This window comes from Coregonus lavaretus, assembly GCF_964263955.1.
Source record: "Coregonus lavaretus genome assembly, chromosome: 40".
Lineage (NCBI taxonomy): Eukaryota > Metazoa > Chordata > Actinopteri > Salmoniformes > Salmonidae > Coregonus > Coregonus lavaretus.
The window spans coordinates 10,377,632-10,394,196 of record NC_140027.1 but is presented as its reverse complement, the minus strand read 5'-3'; the positions used below and the strand labels follow the sequence as shown (position 1 = coordinate 10,394,196).

Genomic DNA, 16,565 nt, shown 5'->3' with positions numbered 1-16,565 from the left:
CCAGACTTACCGCATTTGTGAGTGTTCTCCTTTTGAAAGACATTGCTCATGCTAAAGCTTAGCCTACCAGCTACATACATAAACAACAACACTGAATGGCTGACGTGATTTGCTGCCGTTGTGGTGATACTGATGATTTGTCTCCACAGATGGTTTGTTTACATAGCAGGTAAGGATAATTAACGTGGCAGGTAAGGAGAACTAACACAGCAGGTGAGGTGAATTAACGTAGGAGGTTAAGAGAATGAGGTTAAGGTTAGGAAAAGGGTTAGGGTTAGCTACAATGCTACAGTTGTCAACAACTGTTGTCCCCGACGTGACCACTAGATGTTGTAGGACTAACTACTCCATCTAGCCCAGCCTCTCTCAAACCCTGGTCCGTGGACCGGTCGCCGGACAATGGAGGAATGGCGCTGGTCCATGGTGGAATGCTTGCCGGTCCGCGGCATATTTGTCTTGAATATGATTGTTGTTTTTTGGAGGGTTCCGTGGCATATTTGACTCCAATAAATACTTGCTATAGGCCTACTTGTGCAATGCGCTGAATTATGCATGCCGCAGTAAACAAATTGTGTTGACATGACTAAGTATAGCTACACCACACACACAAGCTAGGCCTGCTGCGCAGCGTAGCTCTCTCTCTCTCTCTCTCTCTCTCTCTCTCTCTCTCTCTCTCTCTCTCTCTCTCTCTCTCTCTCTCTCTCTCTCTCTCTCTCTCTCTCTCTCTCTCTCTCTCTCTCTCTCTCAAAATAACAGCTGCCTGCCAATACCGCTCTGTGTGATTGCTCAGACTTGCCTCAGCAAAGGTGCTATGAAGCCATCGAAAATGCGCAGACATTTCGAAACAAATAATCCACATTAAAGGATTAACCAGATTTAGCAAGCAAAAATTATGCACAATAATTTCACAGACAACGAGAGTTTACTGAAGGCTTCATACTTCCTGTCTCATAACATTTGTGCCAGGCTCCTTTCACTATAGTTGAAAATGTGGTCATGCCCTCAGTCGTGGATGCTTGCCGAGAAGTTTTAGGCCCAACTGATGCTACAAAGATCAGTGAAATAAAATCCCACTTTCCAATGACACGGTCACACGTAGAATCCAGGATATGGCAGATGATATTGAATCACAGGTTTTAGAAAGAGCCTTCACATCAAATTGGTTTGCAATACAATTAAATGAGACCACTGACATTTCAAATGCCTACTTCTTGTATATATTCTCTGCATATATGAAGAATGTCTTTGTTTCAAATAGTTGTCTCAAAATTCAAGTGCAGGTGAAATATTGCGTGTTCTGAACTAGTACATAAGGGGACATGGATAACGATTGGACCGTTGTCTCGGGATCATAGGCCTACCAACGAGACTGCTGCCCAACCTATCCATGCAGGGATGTGCAAGTGACATCTTCCAAGCCAAATGATAAAATTGCTGCTTTCAAGAAAAAGCTGCGCATCTGGAGAGACTGAGTGGATAGAGGCATTTTTTATATGTTGCCCCTATTCTCAACTCTGGCTGACGAGGGTGATGTAAACATGGATCACATGCATAAATTGTTAGGGTCATATCTGAGCAAAACTCTGCTCAAAGCCGAGGATTATCCCGTCACATTCTGATCCCTTGAATGCAGTGGATGCGTGATCAGTTCACCAGCACTGAACAGACTCCACCCCTATTTAGCTCTGGACTGTTCTGGATGATGTTGTGTGTGATTGTTAAGCTTCGTGTCGTTTACGCTCTTTGTTATTTCGCGTTATCATTGTTCGCGTTATCACTTTACCCATCTCTTTGCATAGCCCAACACATGCAGTGTTTTCTAACCACATCTGGATGGATCCATAATAAATTACTATGGGAATAAATATCACTGAATGACAAAAATATAGGAATAAAGTAGGCTAATGCAATTGAAGGCATCAAATTGTTGCTTACTGAAACACCCAAAGTCATCCAATTGCTCTGATAGGATTTGAAGCAATAGCCCCCATGCGGTCAACTATTTCAGCACCATTTCGCGCTAAAAGAGAGGCCATCTGTAAAACATTTTGTGTTGTGCGGCAAAACTAGGTTAATTAAAAACCTTGGAATATGATCTTTTGGATAGGGTATAGCAATCAAAACGTCTAGCCTGCATGGACATATGTAGGATTATTTGGAAAAGTAAGCAAGCTCCAACAATCTTCAGAAAGACATTTTACATTTACATTTTAGTCATTTAGCAGACGCTCTTATCCAGAGTATACATTTTTTTGTTTTCATTTTTTTTCTCCAAAGACGCCCTCTGGTGGTCAACCTACTGCAGCATCAATGGAAACAATGGCTGACAGTAAAATGCTATGACATCATGCACTCCAACATGCCATAACATTGCACAGCATCCCGCAAGCTCTGATGCCTTATGATGCTACTTTGAAATGAGGACCCACTGCAGCAAAGTGTGAACCAACTCCATATTAATGCCCATGATTTTTTAATGAGATGTTCGACGAGCAGGTGTCCACATACTTTTGGTCATGTGGTGTATGTGAACTAGACACTTTAATCATTGTATTTACAAAGAAAATATTTGTACATTTCAATAATATATTTGTTTTTTAAGCTGTTGAATACAGACTTCTGGTGCCAAATATGTCTGTAAAAGTACACCATGGAGATTTATGCTTGTGTTCTAGTGACACCTTAAAAATACATAATATACTGAACAAAAATAGAAACGCTACATGTAAAGTGTAGGTCCCATGTTTCATGAGCTGAAATAAAAGATCTCAGATATTGTCCATACGCACAAAAAGCTTATTTCTGTCAAATGTTGTGTATAAATTTGTTTACATCCCTCTTAGTGAGCATTTCTCCTTTGCCAAGATAATCCATCCACCTGACAGGTGTGGCATATCAAGAAGCTGATTAAACATCAGTATAATTACACAGGTGCACCTTGTGCTGGGGACAATAAAAGGCCACTCTAAAATCAGTGGAGTAAAGTACTTAAGTAAAACTACTTTAAAGTACTACTTAAGTAGTTTTTTGGGGTATCTGTACTTTAATTTACTATTTATATTTTGACAACTTTTACTTTTACTTCACTACATTCCTAAAGAATGACATCCAAAAGTACTCCTTACATTTTGAGTGCTTAGCAGGACAGGACATTGGTCCAATTCACGCACTTATCAAGAGAACACGTGGTCACCCCTACTGCTTCTGATCTGGCGCACTCATTAAACACAAATGCATAATTAGTAAATAATGCATTTGGGCACCATCAGACTATTCTAGATGTATTGAGTGTTGGAGTGTGCCCCTGGCTATCCGTAAATTTTAAAAACAAGAAAATGGTGCCGTCTGCTTGGGTTAATATAAGGGATTTGAAATGATTTTACTTTTGATAATTGAGTATATTTTAGCAATTACATTTACTTTTGATACTTACTGCAAGTATATTTACAACCAAATACTTTCAGACTTTTACACAAGTAGTATTTTACTGGGTGACTTTCACTTTTACTTGAGTAACTTTATATTAAGGTATCTATACTTTTACTCAAGTATGAAAATTGGGTACTTTTTCCACCAATATCTAAAATGTGCAGTTTAGTCACACAACACAATGCTACAGATGTCTCAAGTTTTGAGGAAGCGTGCAATAGTCATGCTGACTGCAGGAATGTCCACCAGAGCTGTTGCTAGAGAATTGAATGTTAATTTATTTACCATAAGCCAATTCCAACGTCCAGTATGTCCAACCGGCCTCACAACCGCAGACCACGTGTAACCACTCCAGCCCAGGACCTCCGAATCCGGCTTCTTCACCTGCGGGATCGTCTGAGACAAGCCACCCGAACAGTTGATGAAACTGTGGGTTTGCACAACCGAATAATTTCTGCACAAACTGTCAGAAACCGTCTCAGGGAAGCTCATCTTCATGCTCATCGTCCTCACCACGGTCTTGACCTGATTGCAGTTCGGTGTCGTAACCGAATTCAGTGGGCAAATGCTCACCTTCAATAGCCACTGGCACACTTGAGGTGTGTGCTCTTCACGGATGAATCCCGGTTTCGTCTGTACCGGGCAGATGGCAGATGGCAGACGTGTGGGCGAGCAGTTGGCTGATGTCAACATTATAAACAGAGTGCCCCATGGTGGCGGTGGGGTTATGGTATGGGCAGGTATAAGCTGCGGACAACGAACACAATTGCATTTTATCCATGACAATTTGAATGCACAGATACCGTGACGAGATCCTGAGGCCCATTGCCGTGCCGTTCTTCTGCCACCATCACCTCATGTTTCAGCATGATAATGCACGGCCCCATGTCGCAAGGATCTGTACACAATTACTGGAAGCTGAAAATTTCCCAGTTCTTCCATGGCCTGCATACTCACCAGACATGTCACCCATTGAGCATGTTTGAGATGCTCTGAATCTACGTGTACGACAGTGTGTTCCAGTTCCCGCCAAAATTCAGTAACTTCGCACAGCCATTGAAGAGACGTCTATGAATCAGAATTTTGGACATCAAAGTAAAACACAGTAGAGTTCAGTACAGAAGAGTTCAGTATAGTATAGTCAAGTAGAGTATAGTCAAGTAGAGTATAGTTCAGTACAGTACAGTAGACTAGAGTATAGTTCAGTACAGGATAATACATTAGAGTGTTCTCAACTCTAGTGTGCTCTACTGTGTACTCTACTCCACTCTATTCTACTCTGCTGTACAGTACAGGACTGAACTATACTCCACTTGACTATACTGTACCTTAACTGTACTGAACTCTATCCTACTTTTCTTTACTGTGCTGTACTCTGCTGTACTCTATTGTCCAAATGTGTGAAACATAGACGTCTATGATTGGTTCAGATTTGATCCTGACCAAATCGGAACCAATCATTGACGTCTATGTTTGGGCCAAATGAATGCCAGTCCAGACATCTGTGGACGTTGAAATCAAGGCCAGGGTGGACTGACCAAATTTCCATGGAGATCTGGTGTCGTTCAGTGCTTAGTGGGTGAGGATGCTAGTTACTGTAAATTGAGAGAGAGAGAGAGATAGGAGAGGGAGGGAGAGAGAGAGGGGTTGTCCAGACTTTTAACACTCTTGCTTTGACCACCAGATGACAGAAAAAGAAAACAGTTATCAGCTGAACATAACAGCATGCCAGTGGAAGGCAGGACAGTGGCATGTGACCTACATGTATCAAATAATCTCTCACACCAAGTTACTTCATTCCTCAGTCCCAACATGCACAGATGCAAAAATGGGCCCAGTCACCATCCCCTCACCCACCTCACACACACATACACATATACACACACTCACCCACAAAAATAAACAAAACAATTAAAATCAAATCTAAGTTTATTGGTCACATACACAGTTTAGCAGATATTATAACGGATGCAGTTGAATTCTTGTGTTAATAGCTCCAAACAGTGCAGCAACAATGTCAAACAAGTACACAAATAACAAGAAAAAACAATAAATCAATAAATCTGTACTCCATTAACTATAGTGTAGCAGGGTTCATATGCCACAATTAGTGGAAATTTAGAGGTGCCCTTTATTCAGTATAACCACCCTATATGTTTCCTCAAACATCTAGTGCTTATGAAGACATTTGATATGCTATATAAAAGCCTTTATATGTTGTAGTTTGTTTAGAGTGGAGCCGCCTTCACAGGTTGAAGCTTTCCAGGATCAGGTCTGGACCTAAAGGCTGGACACGCTGTTGCTTTAATGACTGTGTGAATAGAATTCTATGTACCCATGTGGTCTTTCAATTTGGACAGGAAGGATGCTGCTCGGTAAACGTTCCTGGGAATTATCGCAAATATATATATATATATATATATATTAATGTATTTTTGTCGATGTTCAGTAGGAGGCAAATACCTGGCCTAAAGTGTGGACTCTGCCAAGATAAGACAATATAATGAGTTCCCAGTAAGCCAACCTGCTAGGGCTGAAATGACAGTTACACCGGACCTGGTGCTCCAGGACAGAACACCCCTTTTTTTAATGTTGTTTTGCATATCGATGTTGACAGAATCCATCTGGATCATAACAGGCTTATGTGAAAGCCCTTACAGTGTTGTGGTCTTTAATGTGATTGCAGAGGCTGTGGTCATAGTGTTGTGGTCTTCAAAGGCCCATTATATGCTGGGAAGATGGTAAAATAAAAACAGTGGTGAAGTAATTCGTTTATACAGTATATTTACCACTTTCTTTACCTTACCAAGTTTGTGGTTTACTGGGAACTAATGAATGATATTTGCTGATCTTGTCTAAGAACTCGTTGCAGGCCTGACATTACAGTTACACCAGGTTGTCCGGCACAGAACACGCTCTAGGCCAGGTACTGCATTTGCATCATACTTCAGATCCCCCTCCTACTGCATATTGGCTAATTAAACTTAATTAATTTCTACAAAAATTCCAAGGACTATTTACTCAGAGGCATCCTTCTGAATTACAAGACAACTCTATACACACTAGGGATTAATGTCAGAAACTGGGATCTGAGATTGCCTGAGCAAGCTCCCTCCTGTTTCCTGTGAAAAATAATAATTTCCAACAAAATGTCTGATACAATGTGTCTGCAAAAGCAATTGAAGAAATAGATATTCACAAAACCCGAGATCAAGGGCTTACCACATTTATAAACAGTCTCTAAGTCACATGAAAGGTGCAATGTGTAACATTTCCAGGTCATTTCCTCTCAACTTTTTAATCTGATTTATTAATGCCTTTCTGAGTTTAGTACGGGAGACCAGGGGCAATTGGGGGGCAATTGTAACACTTTGAATTTCTCCAAACAAAACAAGCTAGAGTGAGAACTCACTCAGTACATGCATATTTAGGTTCTCTCCCTGCTTGAAAGGTTTCAGTCAAATATCTTACTATTTGCTTGTTTTATGGACAAATGTTTGTTATTTTGGGGGTGAATGTAGTATTTTCCAGCGGCTGTATATTTTTTCTACTGTCCTGAGCATTAATGTCCAAGAATTCAAACTAGCATAATTTTCATCACTATATTTTGGTTAAACATTGACATGATTGACATGTGTCACGATTATTGTCTCTCACTAGGCACATGAGGTTTTGTCATGGCTGCTAGGATTGGGGACAATTGTAACGCAGTGTTAAAATGACCCTGAGCAAAGCAGCCAAATGTTGAAAACAAGTGATTTTAACTTTAAGATGATATGAATAATACATTAATTATACAAATTCTCACTTTAAATAGCCTTGGGGTCATGTAGAGTGCCTAAGAAGTTGTAAACCGATATGATCTGGGCACCATCATACTATTCAAGATGTATTGAGAGGAATCGAATGGCCATGCACAAACAGGGGTCTTACTGTAAATATTGGTTACGTACATAAAAATACTAATATTTCTTGCAAAATCATTAAATATGTCTATGATAATATGATCATTCATGAACATGAATGTTTTTTAAGTTAACTGAGTTCATTTGGTTTATTTTACAGATGTTACATTTGACCCTTGCACGGGGGCAAATGTAAGGTCAGGACTTTTCAGATTAAAATCAATATTGTGATCTGACCGTCTTATCTACAGACCTATACATGATATGAATGATTAGGAGACAGATGTACGTTTCTTGTATCAAAAAATGACTGGCCTACTTCAAGAGGTCTCTGAGCCACAGAGTGAAAGACTAAAAAATAAGCCACAATGCTGAGGACGGCCAGCTGAGCAGATCATTATATCCGGTAACAAAATAACAAATCAACCTATCAGAGACCTTAAACGGTAGAACCACCATCCAATCGTACTTGTTCAACAGGTCAATTTGGCTACCAAAGGCAGATTGTTAAACCATCCAATTGCTTGGTTTAATTTCTTACCCATGGTCTAAATGGTGAGCCAATATATTTTTGCATGATGCTTCCTTGACTAGGCCACTGATGTCATACAAAATTCAAGTGGTTGCACATACAGTACATGACCAAAAGTATGTGGACACCTGCTCGTCGAACATCTCATTGCAAAATCATGGGCATTAATATGGAGTTGGTCCCTCCTTTCGGGAAGACTTTCAACAAGATGTTGGAATATTGCTGCGGGGACTTGCTTACATTCAGCCACAAGAGCATTAGTGAGGTCAGGCACTGATAATGGGCGATTAGCCCTAGCTCACAGTCGGCTTTCCAATTTATCCCAAAGGTGTTCGATGGGGTTGAGGTCAGGGATCTGTGCAGGCCAGTCAAGTTCTTCCACACCGACTCGACAAACCATTTCTGTATGGACCTCGGTTTGCGCGTGGGGGCATTGTTATGCTGAAAGAGGAAAGGGCCTTCCCCAAACTGTTGCCACAAAGTTGGAAGCACAGAATCGTCTAGAATGTCATTGTATGCTGTAGCGTTAAGATTTCCCTTTACTGGAACCATGGAAAAACAGCCCAAGACCATTATTCCTCCTCCACCAAACTTTACAGTTGGCACTATGTATTGGGGCAGGTAGCGTTCTCCTGGCATCCGCCAAACCCAGATTTGTCCATCGGACTACCAGATGGTGAAGCGTGATTCATCACTCCAGAGAACGCGTTTCCATTGCTCCAGAGTCCAATGGCGGCGAGCTTTACACCAGTCCAGCCGACACTTGGCATTGTTCATGGTGATCTTAGGCTTGTTTGCGAATGCTCGGCCATGGAAACCCATTTCATGAAGCTCCCGACAAACAGTTATTGTGCTGACGTTGCTTCCAGAAGCAGTGTGAAACTTGGTAATGAGTGTTGCAATCGAGGACAGACTATTTTTACGAGCTACGTGCTTCAGCACTCAGCGGTCCGGTTCTGTGAGCTTGGGTGGCCTACCACTTCGCGGCTGAGCTGTTGTTGCTCCTAGACTTTTCCACTTCACAATAACAGCACTTACAGTTGACTGGGGCAGCTCTAGCAGGGCAGTACTTTGACGAACTGACTTGTTGGAAAGGTGGCATCCTATGACGGTGCCATGTTGAAAGTCACTGAGCTCTTCAGTAAGGCCATTCTACTGCCAATGTTTCTCTATGGAGATTGCATGGCTGTGTGTTCGATCTTATACACCGGTCAGCAACGGGTGTGGCTGAAATAGCCGAATCCACTAATTTGAAGGGGTGGCCACATACTTTTGTATATATAGTGTATATGACCAAATTACACATTTTTGCTCATCCATTTAACACACATCCATGTACATTCACTGAAAAAATAGGAGGATTATATAACATGTAACTTTGTATTCAGACATCTTAAAAGTCACATTTCTGTATTAGGTCTATCCTTTAGCCTGTATTTTGGTCTGAGTGACTCCAAGATGCTCCTTTCAAAACGTTGAATTGAAAACAGTATTGGTATTGTAGAATTCGATTTTCATAACAGCAAGCTAGAATTGATGGTTTGGTTAGCTAAACTAACAAATCTGTTTGTTTGGTTACCACGTCAACTATTGTAGCTATCTAGTAAACTTGCAAGCTACTTCATTTATAGGTTCAATCCTGTCGGTGATTTGGCTCATAATCTTGCTAAAAATGAGACAACTCATACTTTTTGCATGTCCAACCAACCAGCCATTATGATGCAATATGATTACTTTGATAAAGTCAGTTAAATTACGAGGAAACCCCAATGTTGATTCAGCCTATTTTTGCCTGGAGGGAGGGAATACACTCCAGGGTGTGTGACTGTGGTTATTGTCACGGCTGTAATGTAATTTTGTTTGTTATTCGACTGTGAGAGGTGTGGCCAGGTGGGGCAGTAAGCTGCAGAAAGAGTATAAGACAGGACTGCAAGGGGCAGAGAGACACTCATCTACTACTGAGGTCCAGAAGACATCACCAAGACAACCAGGCATCAATCAGTCAGCATCTTCCAACTATCAGAGGTTGGTTTGCTTTCACTGAGCATATTCTCAGATGTATACAGGTGGATAGGTGTCTAAGGGTGGACTGGTGTATACAGGTGGACAGGAGTATTTAGGTGGACAGGTGTGTATGGCTAGACTGGTGTAGGTGGACTGTTGCTTACAAGAGTATATTGGTGGACAACTGTATAATGTGACATCCTAACAACACTGTTTATCTCATTTGCTAGAGGATGATGACCCAGTGTGTGTGTGTGTTTTAACATACCATGCTCTATGTGCTTCAGGATGAAGATCCAGAGTGTGTTACTGCTGTTTTCTCTAGTGGGCGTGCTGTTAGCAAGCTCACTCAATGGAGATAACTCTGAGAAAGGTACGTATTTTGTGTGCGTGTTTGTGTGTGTGTGCGTGTGCGTGTGTGAACTACTAATACTGCTGGTTTTAATCTGAAATAATTTGATATGATGACAAATCTTCCCCAAGAGGATAGTGCCACGGAGAAGTTGGAGAATGGAGCTGAGAATGCCATTGCAGAAGACGAAGCATCACGTATGTACATATAGCTATCTACTGTATGTATCTATCAATCTCTGAGCCTATCTATCTATCTGAACATCATGCATGCCAAAGAGAAGTTACTAGAGGTTTATAACAACGGTGAAGGCTAACTCCATGTCTCCTGTTGATTAGCATGGTGGTTCTTTCATCATTATCATCATCATCATCACTATCATCATCACCATTATTGTAATGTCTGATGAGGTACCAGAATGAGGTCACGGACGATCCTTTCCTGTCTCCATATGGAATCAACATAAATAATATTAGCCTACATTGCCCTACATCCATCCATTCATGATGGCAATGTTGTAGGGTTGACATGTTGTATTGTGATCCTCCAATAAACTTGGCCTTTCATGCATACATGTCTAGCAGTGTTTTTCATTCAGTGTTACAATGTTAACATGACCATACAAAACCATACACAATGCACCTCACAATTGTTATGAAACCACCTAGCCAGCCTGTGAATATGCCTGCATTCGCTGGGTCTATTGCAGTGTCGCTAGCGTAACTACGTTTGAGCCTTCAAAATGGGTTTACACCAGAGGAGGCTGGTGGGAGGAGCGACAGGAGGACGGGCTCATTGTAATGGCTTGAATGGAATTAATGGAACGGAGTCAAACATGGTTTCATATGTTTGATACCATTCTATTTATCACATTCCAGACATTACAATGAGCCCGTCCTGCTATAGCTCCCCCCACCAGCCTCCACTAGTTTACACACACATTTTTGGGAACAGGGCTAGCGATTTCCTAAACCTGGTTGCACTGACATTAACACCTGGGTTTTACAGCGGACCTCTGTCTTACCTTGATTTAAATTACAGTTAGTCAGAAATCACTTACAGAAAGGTACACAATTATTGGCTCCCTTGATAAAGAGGAGCAAAAAAGACTGTTTAAAATAAATTACACAATACTGAGCTATAAAGTATTGTATGGTCCCCCCCAAAAATTTACATTTATATTTTATACTAATACAATTGTTGAGAGATTTTGTTAAACAAGTAATACTTATTGGCATCCCTGTTTTCAATAATGACACTGAGCCTATTTCTAAAATGTTTTATGAGATTGGAGAGCTCATTGGGAAGAATCTTAGAACATTTCTTTGTCTGCGCTTATCCAGTATCTCAGAAACGGACACCCTCCTGGGCTTTTCACGCATGACAGTGTCTAGGGCAAGGTTCCCAAACATGTTTGACCTACGACCCCATTTTGATATCTGAAAATTCTCGCGACCTTAACCATGTGAAAAAATTATGTAACTAACAGCCAATGTTTACTTTTGTATCTGGGGCTATGGCAGTCAATTGAAAAAAATTCTAACAGTATTTCTGATGGTCTTCTCAACTGACATTCACTTTTAATGTGGGGTCATGACAGTCAATTGCAAATTGGTGTGACATAATGTATCTTATCTCACCACCACTAATGAGATGGGTGTGCTTGATACATGTCGCGTCTGAACTTCTCAAAGTAAAGGGGCTTGGTCGACAGTGTGTACCTCATCTCTGCTGTCACATCCAACCTGGATTGATATTTGGTTTTAATGCAGACAAGAGCACTGATGGTGCTTTCAAGACAACTAGGAACTCAGAAAATTACGCAGTCAAATCAAGATGTCAGTGATCTTCACTTCGGAAAGTCGGTGTTCTGGAAAGAGGCCCGAGTTCTTGAGTTGGAATTCTGAGTTGGATGACCGTTCAAAATGAATTTTCCCAGTCGGAGCTTGTTTTTTTCCGAGTTCCCAGTTGTCTTAAAACGCACTGAAGTTGGAAGTCAGAAATGTCAGAGTTCCCAGTTCCCAGTTGTTAATGCTCAGAAGGAGACGGCAGGGTATTTATTCCCTTTGAGTCAGGAACTAAAACTCCTCCGTAGTGACCTGTGAATGCATTCGGTCACATGACAGCTCGATCAGCTGTTCGATTTCACTTACCGGCATGCCAACTGAGCAAGGATCACAGTCAAACGGATTGGGAAGTAAGTCCCAAACTGCTCCTCCAAGCATTGGAGGTGAGCAGTCATCACTCGTGTGGGACACTTACTAATGATGTTTTCTGTTAGAAACATGCACAGCCGAGGGAAGGTGGCATGGTTCGCATTTGAAAGACTCTCTCCAATGAGAATTCTTTCCTCTGAATCCACTGATTTGGTCACTCATCTGTAGAATGTTTTGTATTTCACTGCATGCTTGCATTCAGTTTCTCATATATGCCTGTTACATAAGCAAGGAGACACATTTTCTTTTCATTACACAGTAAGTCAAGTGGTTTCATACTGTAGCAGGCCTAGCCATTCACCGTAGGAATGATCCAAGTGCAATGGTCAAGTGTGGCCTTTTCCCATGATCTAAGGGCGCTCTCTGGTTGAAATGTATCATTTAGATATGAATAATTTTCATTAAGATTTTTAAGGTTAACCACATTACAATGATTTTGAAATACAAAGACGATATTAGATATATTTTTGTATATATATATATGTTTTTAAAGGATTTTAGAAATTATCCCGCGACCCCATATCAGGCGACCCCGCATGGGTCGCGACACCTAGTTTGGGAACCGCTGGTCTAGGGTTTACCGAGAATGGTGCGACAAACAAAAAACATTCAGTCAGTGGCAGTCATTTGGGCGAAAACAGCTCAGTGATGATAGAGGTTGAAGGAGAATGTCAAGAATCGTGCAAGCTAACAAGCGGGCCACAAACAGACAAATAACGGCGCAGTACAACAGTTGTGTGCAGAACGGCATATCGGAACGCACAACTCGTCGATCCTTGTCACGGATGGGCAATTGCAGCAGACGACCACACCGGGTTCCACTCCTATCAGCTAAAAACAAGAAGAAACGGCTCCAGTGGGCAAGCGATCACCAAGACTGGACAATTGAGGAGTGGAAAAACATTGCTTGGAACATGACAGTGAGTTCAGTTTACTTGAGTGGCCTGCTCAGTCCCCAGACCTCAACCCAATAGAGCATCTTTGGGATGAGATGGAACGGGCTGTTCACAGCATGAATGTACCGCCGTCCAATCTGCAGCAACTGCATGATGCCATCGCATCAGCATGGACCAACATCCCTATGGAATGTTTCCGACACCTTGTAGAATGCCCCAAAGAATTCAGGCTGTTCTGGAGGCAAAGGGGTGTCCGACCCGGTACTTGATGTGTGTATCTAATAAACTGGCCGGTGAGCCAAAAGTATTCAGACCCATTGGATTTCTTCACATTTGATTGAGTACAAAGTCAGGTTGAAATGGATTGATTTGTCATTTCTTGTCAACAATCTACACAAAATACTTTGTAATATTTTATTTGGGGGGGATAACAAAAATCATGATTAAAATATAGTCATTACTTCAGTATTCAGCCCCTTTATTTAGGTAAGCCTAAATTAGATCAGGAATAAAATGTGGCTTAACAAATCACATAATAACTTTGTCTTTCTGTTTGTGTCTTTCTGTCTTTTCACTGCTGCGCTGTGTTGTCTTTGACTTGACCTCCAGCTCGCTCTTGTATACCTTTTTTTTAAACACCCTCACTAGCACAGGGAAGATAACCATTATCTCTGGCCCCCTCCCATGATATTGTAGGGGTTAGGAATGTTTCTGCCAACTCATTGCCCTAAACTAGTCCCTGAAGAAACTTTTCAACGACAGGAATATCTCCTTTTGTGACAATTTTGATTTGTTGTGGGAGATAAAAGCACTTTTTAAAAGATACTGGATTCACCCTAAGTGGTTCCAGGATTATTTCCAGCAACATCGCAAACTGTTTTAGAGACTGACTGGCAGGGTCTGGTAGCGCTCCAGTCCTCCCTGTCAGAATAAGCAACAGAGGACTTGGAAAGCATATAAACCCATAGAAATGGCACTATGGTTATTGTGAGTAACCTAATTTAGGTTCCTCTAACTCCACCTTCTAGTGAGTTTATACAAACTGTCATTTCTTACCATTCTGATAGATTGGAGACTGTCAGAAATCCTGGTTGCAACGTAAATAATTTGGTTGTTATTCTATTGGTCACCTCGAGGCATATGCCATCGGGCAGTGGCCCAAACTCTTTGAATATGGCGCTTTTAAATGTTAGAGCAATCATAACCTCTGTTTTTGATGTTGCTTTATCTGATCACCACTGTGTATTTTTTACTACCTTGTTGCCCATAGCACAGGGTAATACTGAATGCATTATTAAGAAACACTACAGTTGCTACAGATTTCATTGAGTGTATGAACAATACACCATCATCTATTATGTCTTCCTCTTGTGATGATTTAGTTGATAACTTTAATAGCAAATGAAGGGCAACCATTGATGCCATAGCTCCAGTATAGCATCCAAACGGAGTGCCCCTTGGATGCGTGAGCAACAAATCAATTAAAGAGAAATTGCAGAAAGGCAAAGCGAAAGTGGAGAAGGTCAAAGTTGCAGTTCCATTATGATATTCTGAGAGAGCAATTTGGATATATATAACAAGACAATTAGAAATGCCAGACGGGCTAATTTTTCCAACTTGATCACTAATAATAAACTTTCCTCCACATCTAAATGTGATGAGTTTGCGCCATATTTCAGAGAAAAGATGACAAACATTAGGCTGGGTATCAGTCAAGCAATACCTGATGAGAAGTTTGATGATACACTCCCTGTTCACAGGCACTTTCCCCACTGCTCTAAACTGCTATGGTAAACCCCCTTCTGAAGTAAAGTAATCTAGATCCTTCAGCTCTTAGCTATTTTTGGCCAATCTCCAATATTTCTTAAGCTAAATGATTTTTTAAGTGCCAACTGTATTTTAGGAAAATGTTATTCTGGTTTTCATGCCCACCACAGCACAGAGACAGCCTTAGTTAAAATGATAAACTACCTTAGAACCAACACAGTTGCCGAACAGCTCTCTGTCCTTGTACTTTTGGATTTAGGTGCTGCACTCGACACTGTTGACATGATGTTCTTCTGGACAGACATGAGAGGTGGGTTGGCCTCTCCGGTCCAGTTCTAAATTGGTTTAGGACCTATTTAACCGATCGAGAGTTTTCTGTCACCCTTGGTAAACGTAACTCAGAGAAAAAAGATATCACATGTTGCGTTTAAAAATTTGATTTTGCATCCGGTACTGTTTGGTTTATATACGTTACTCCTTCGCAGCGTTAATCGAAAGCACAGCATTGATTTTCACTTCTACGCAGATGATACACAACTTTACATTTCTGTGTCACCAGAGGATTTTAGCTCCACAGATAAATTATTAGACTGTATTAGTGATTTAAATACTTAGATGGCTCATAACTTCCTCCAGCTAAATCAAGACAAGACTGAGGTACTTATTATTGGAGCCAAAGCACAGAGAGAGAATCTGGCCGCACATTTATCCTCTTATGTTTGTTGTATAATAAATATTTTCATTGTTTTTATTTGTTCTTTTTTCTGTGAATTGTGTTGCATTCATGTCTGAAATGTGCTATTTGATTTGATTACACACATCCAGATACTCAGCTCATTTGTCTGGTGACTTTTTAGGGATGGAAGAGATTCTCTGCATATTTATTTGTACAGCTGTGGACAGGTTATCAGGACAGTGTTAGACCCATTCTTAAATAATTGGATAACAAAAGTAGGCTGTAATGATGAGAGTTTACAACTATTGACTATGAAAGTGTGCTGTTTTCTGTTGATTTAAACAGATTGTGTCATAAGGGGAGGTCCAAGGCAGGTTGGATCAATTTGCATACAGGGAGGGGCCAATGTGACACAGAGGGCAGATAACAAACCTATTTTATGACACAACAAATCCTGATCAGATAGTGATGACGAAAACTACATGTTTATTGAAGGTTTAACCATAAGGTTTAACCATTGCTTCTGTGCTCTCTGCTGTACTTTTTGGCATGTTGGGACATTATGGATGTCCCTGTCCTTCAATAATCCAAAATATCAATAATGATCTATGTGTTTAATGTATATTATCATATCAGTTTTTTTTTTTAAAGAAATGTAAAGAAATCCTATGGGTTGGGAGCAATCAGCCAGTGATCAAAGAGCATTGTCTTCTTCTTCAAATTGGTTTGCCTATGGTTTGCAAATGGCTTAAGGCAACATCACCGCCATCCAGTGGCCACAATTAATA

The 16,565-nt window shown here is 40.9% G+C and overlaps 1 long non-coding RNA gene across 1 annotated transcript; it reads left to right on the top strand.

The window, feature by feature from the left end:
• Positions 1-9,824: 9,824 nt before the first annotated feature.
• LOC311113735 lies at positions 9,825-10,792 on the top strand. Its single transcript, XR_014611032.1, has 4 exons — positions 9,825-9,891; positions 10,158-10,243; positions 10,354-10,419; positions 10,561-10,792. It is a non-coding gene; the product is annotated as an uncharacterized lncRNA (long non-coding RNA).
• The last annotated feature ends 5,773 nt before the right edge of the window (positions 10,793-16,565 follow it).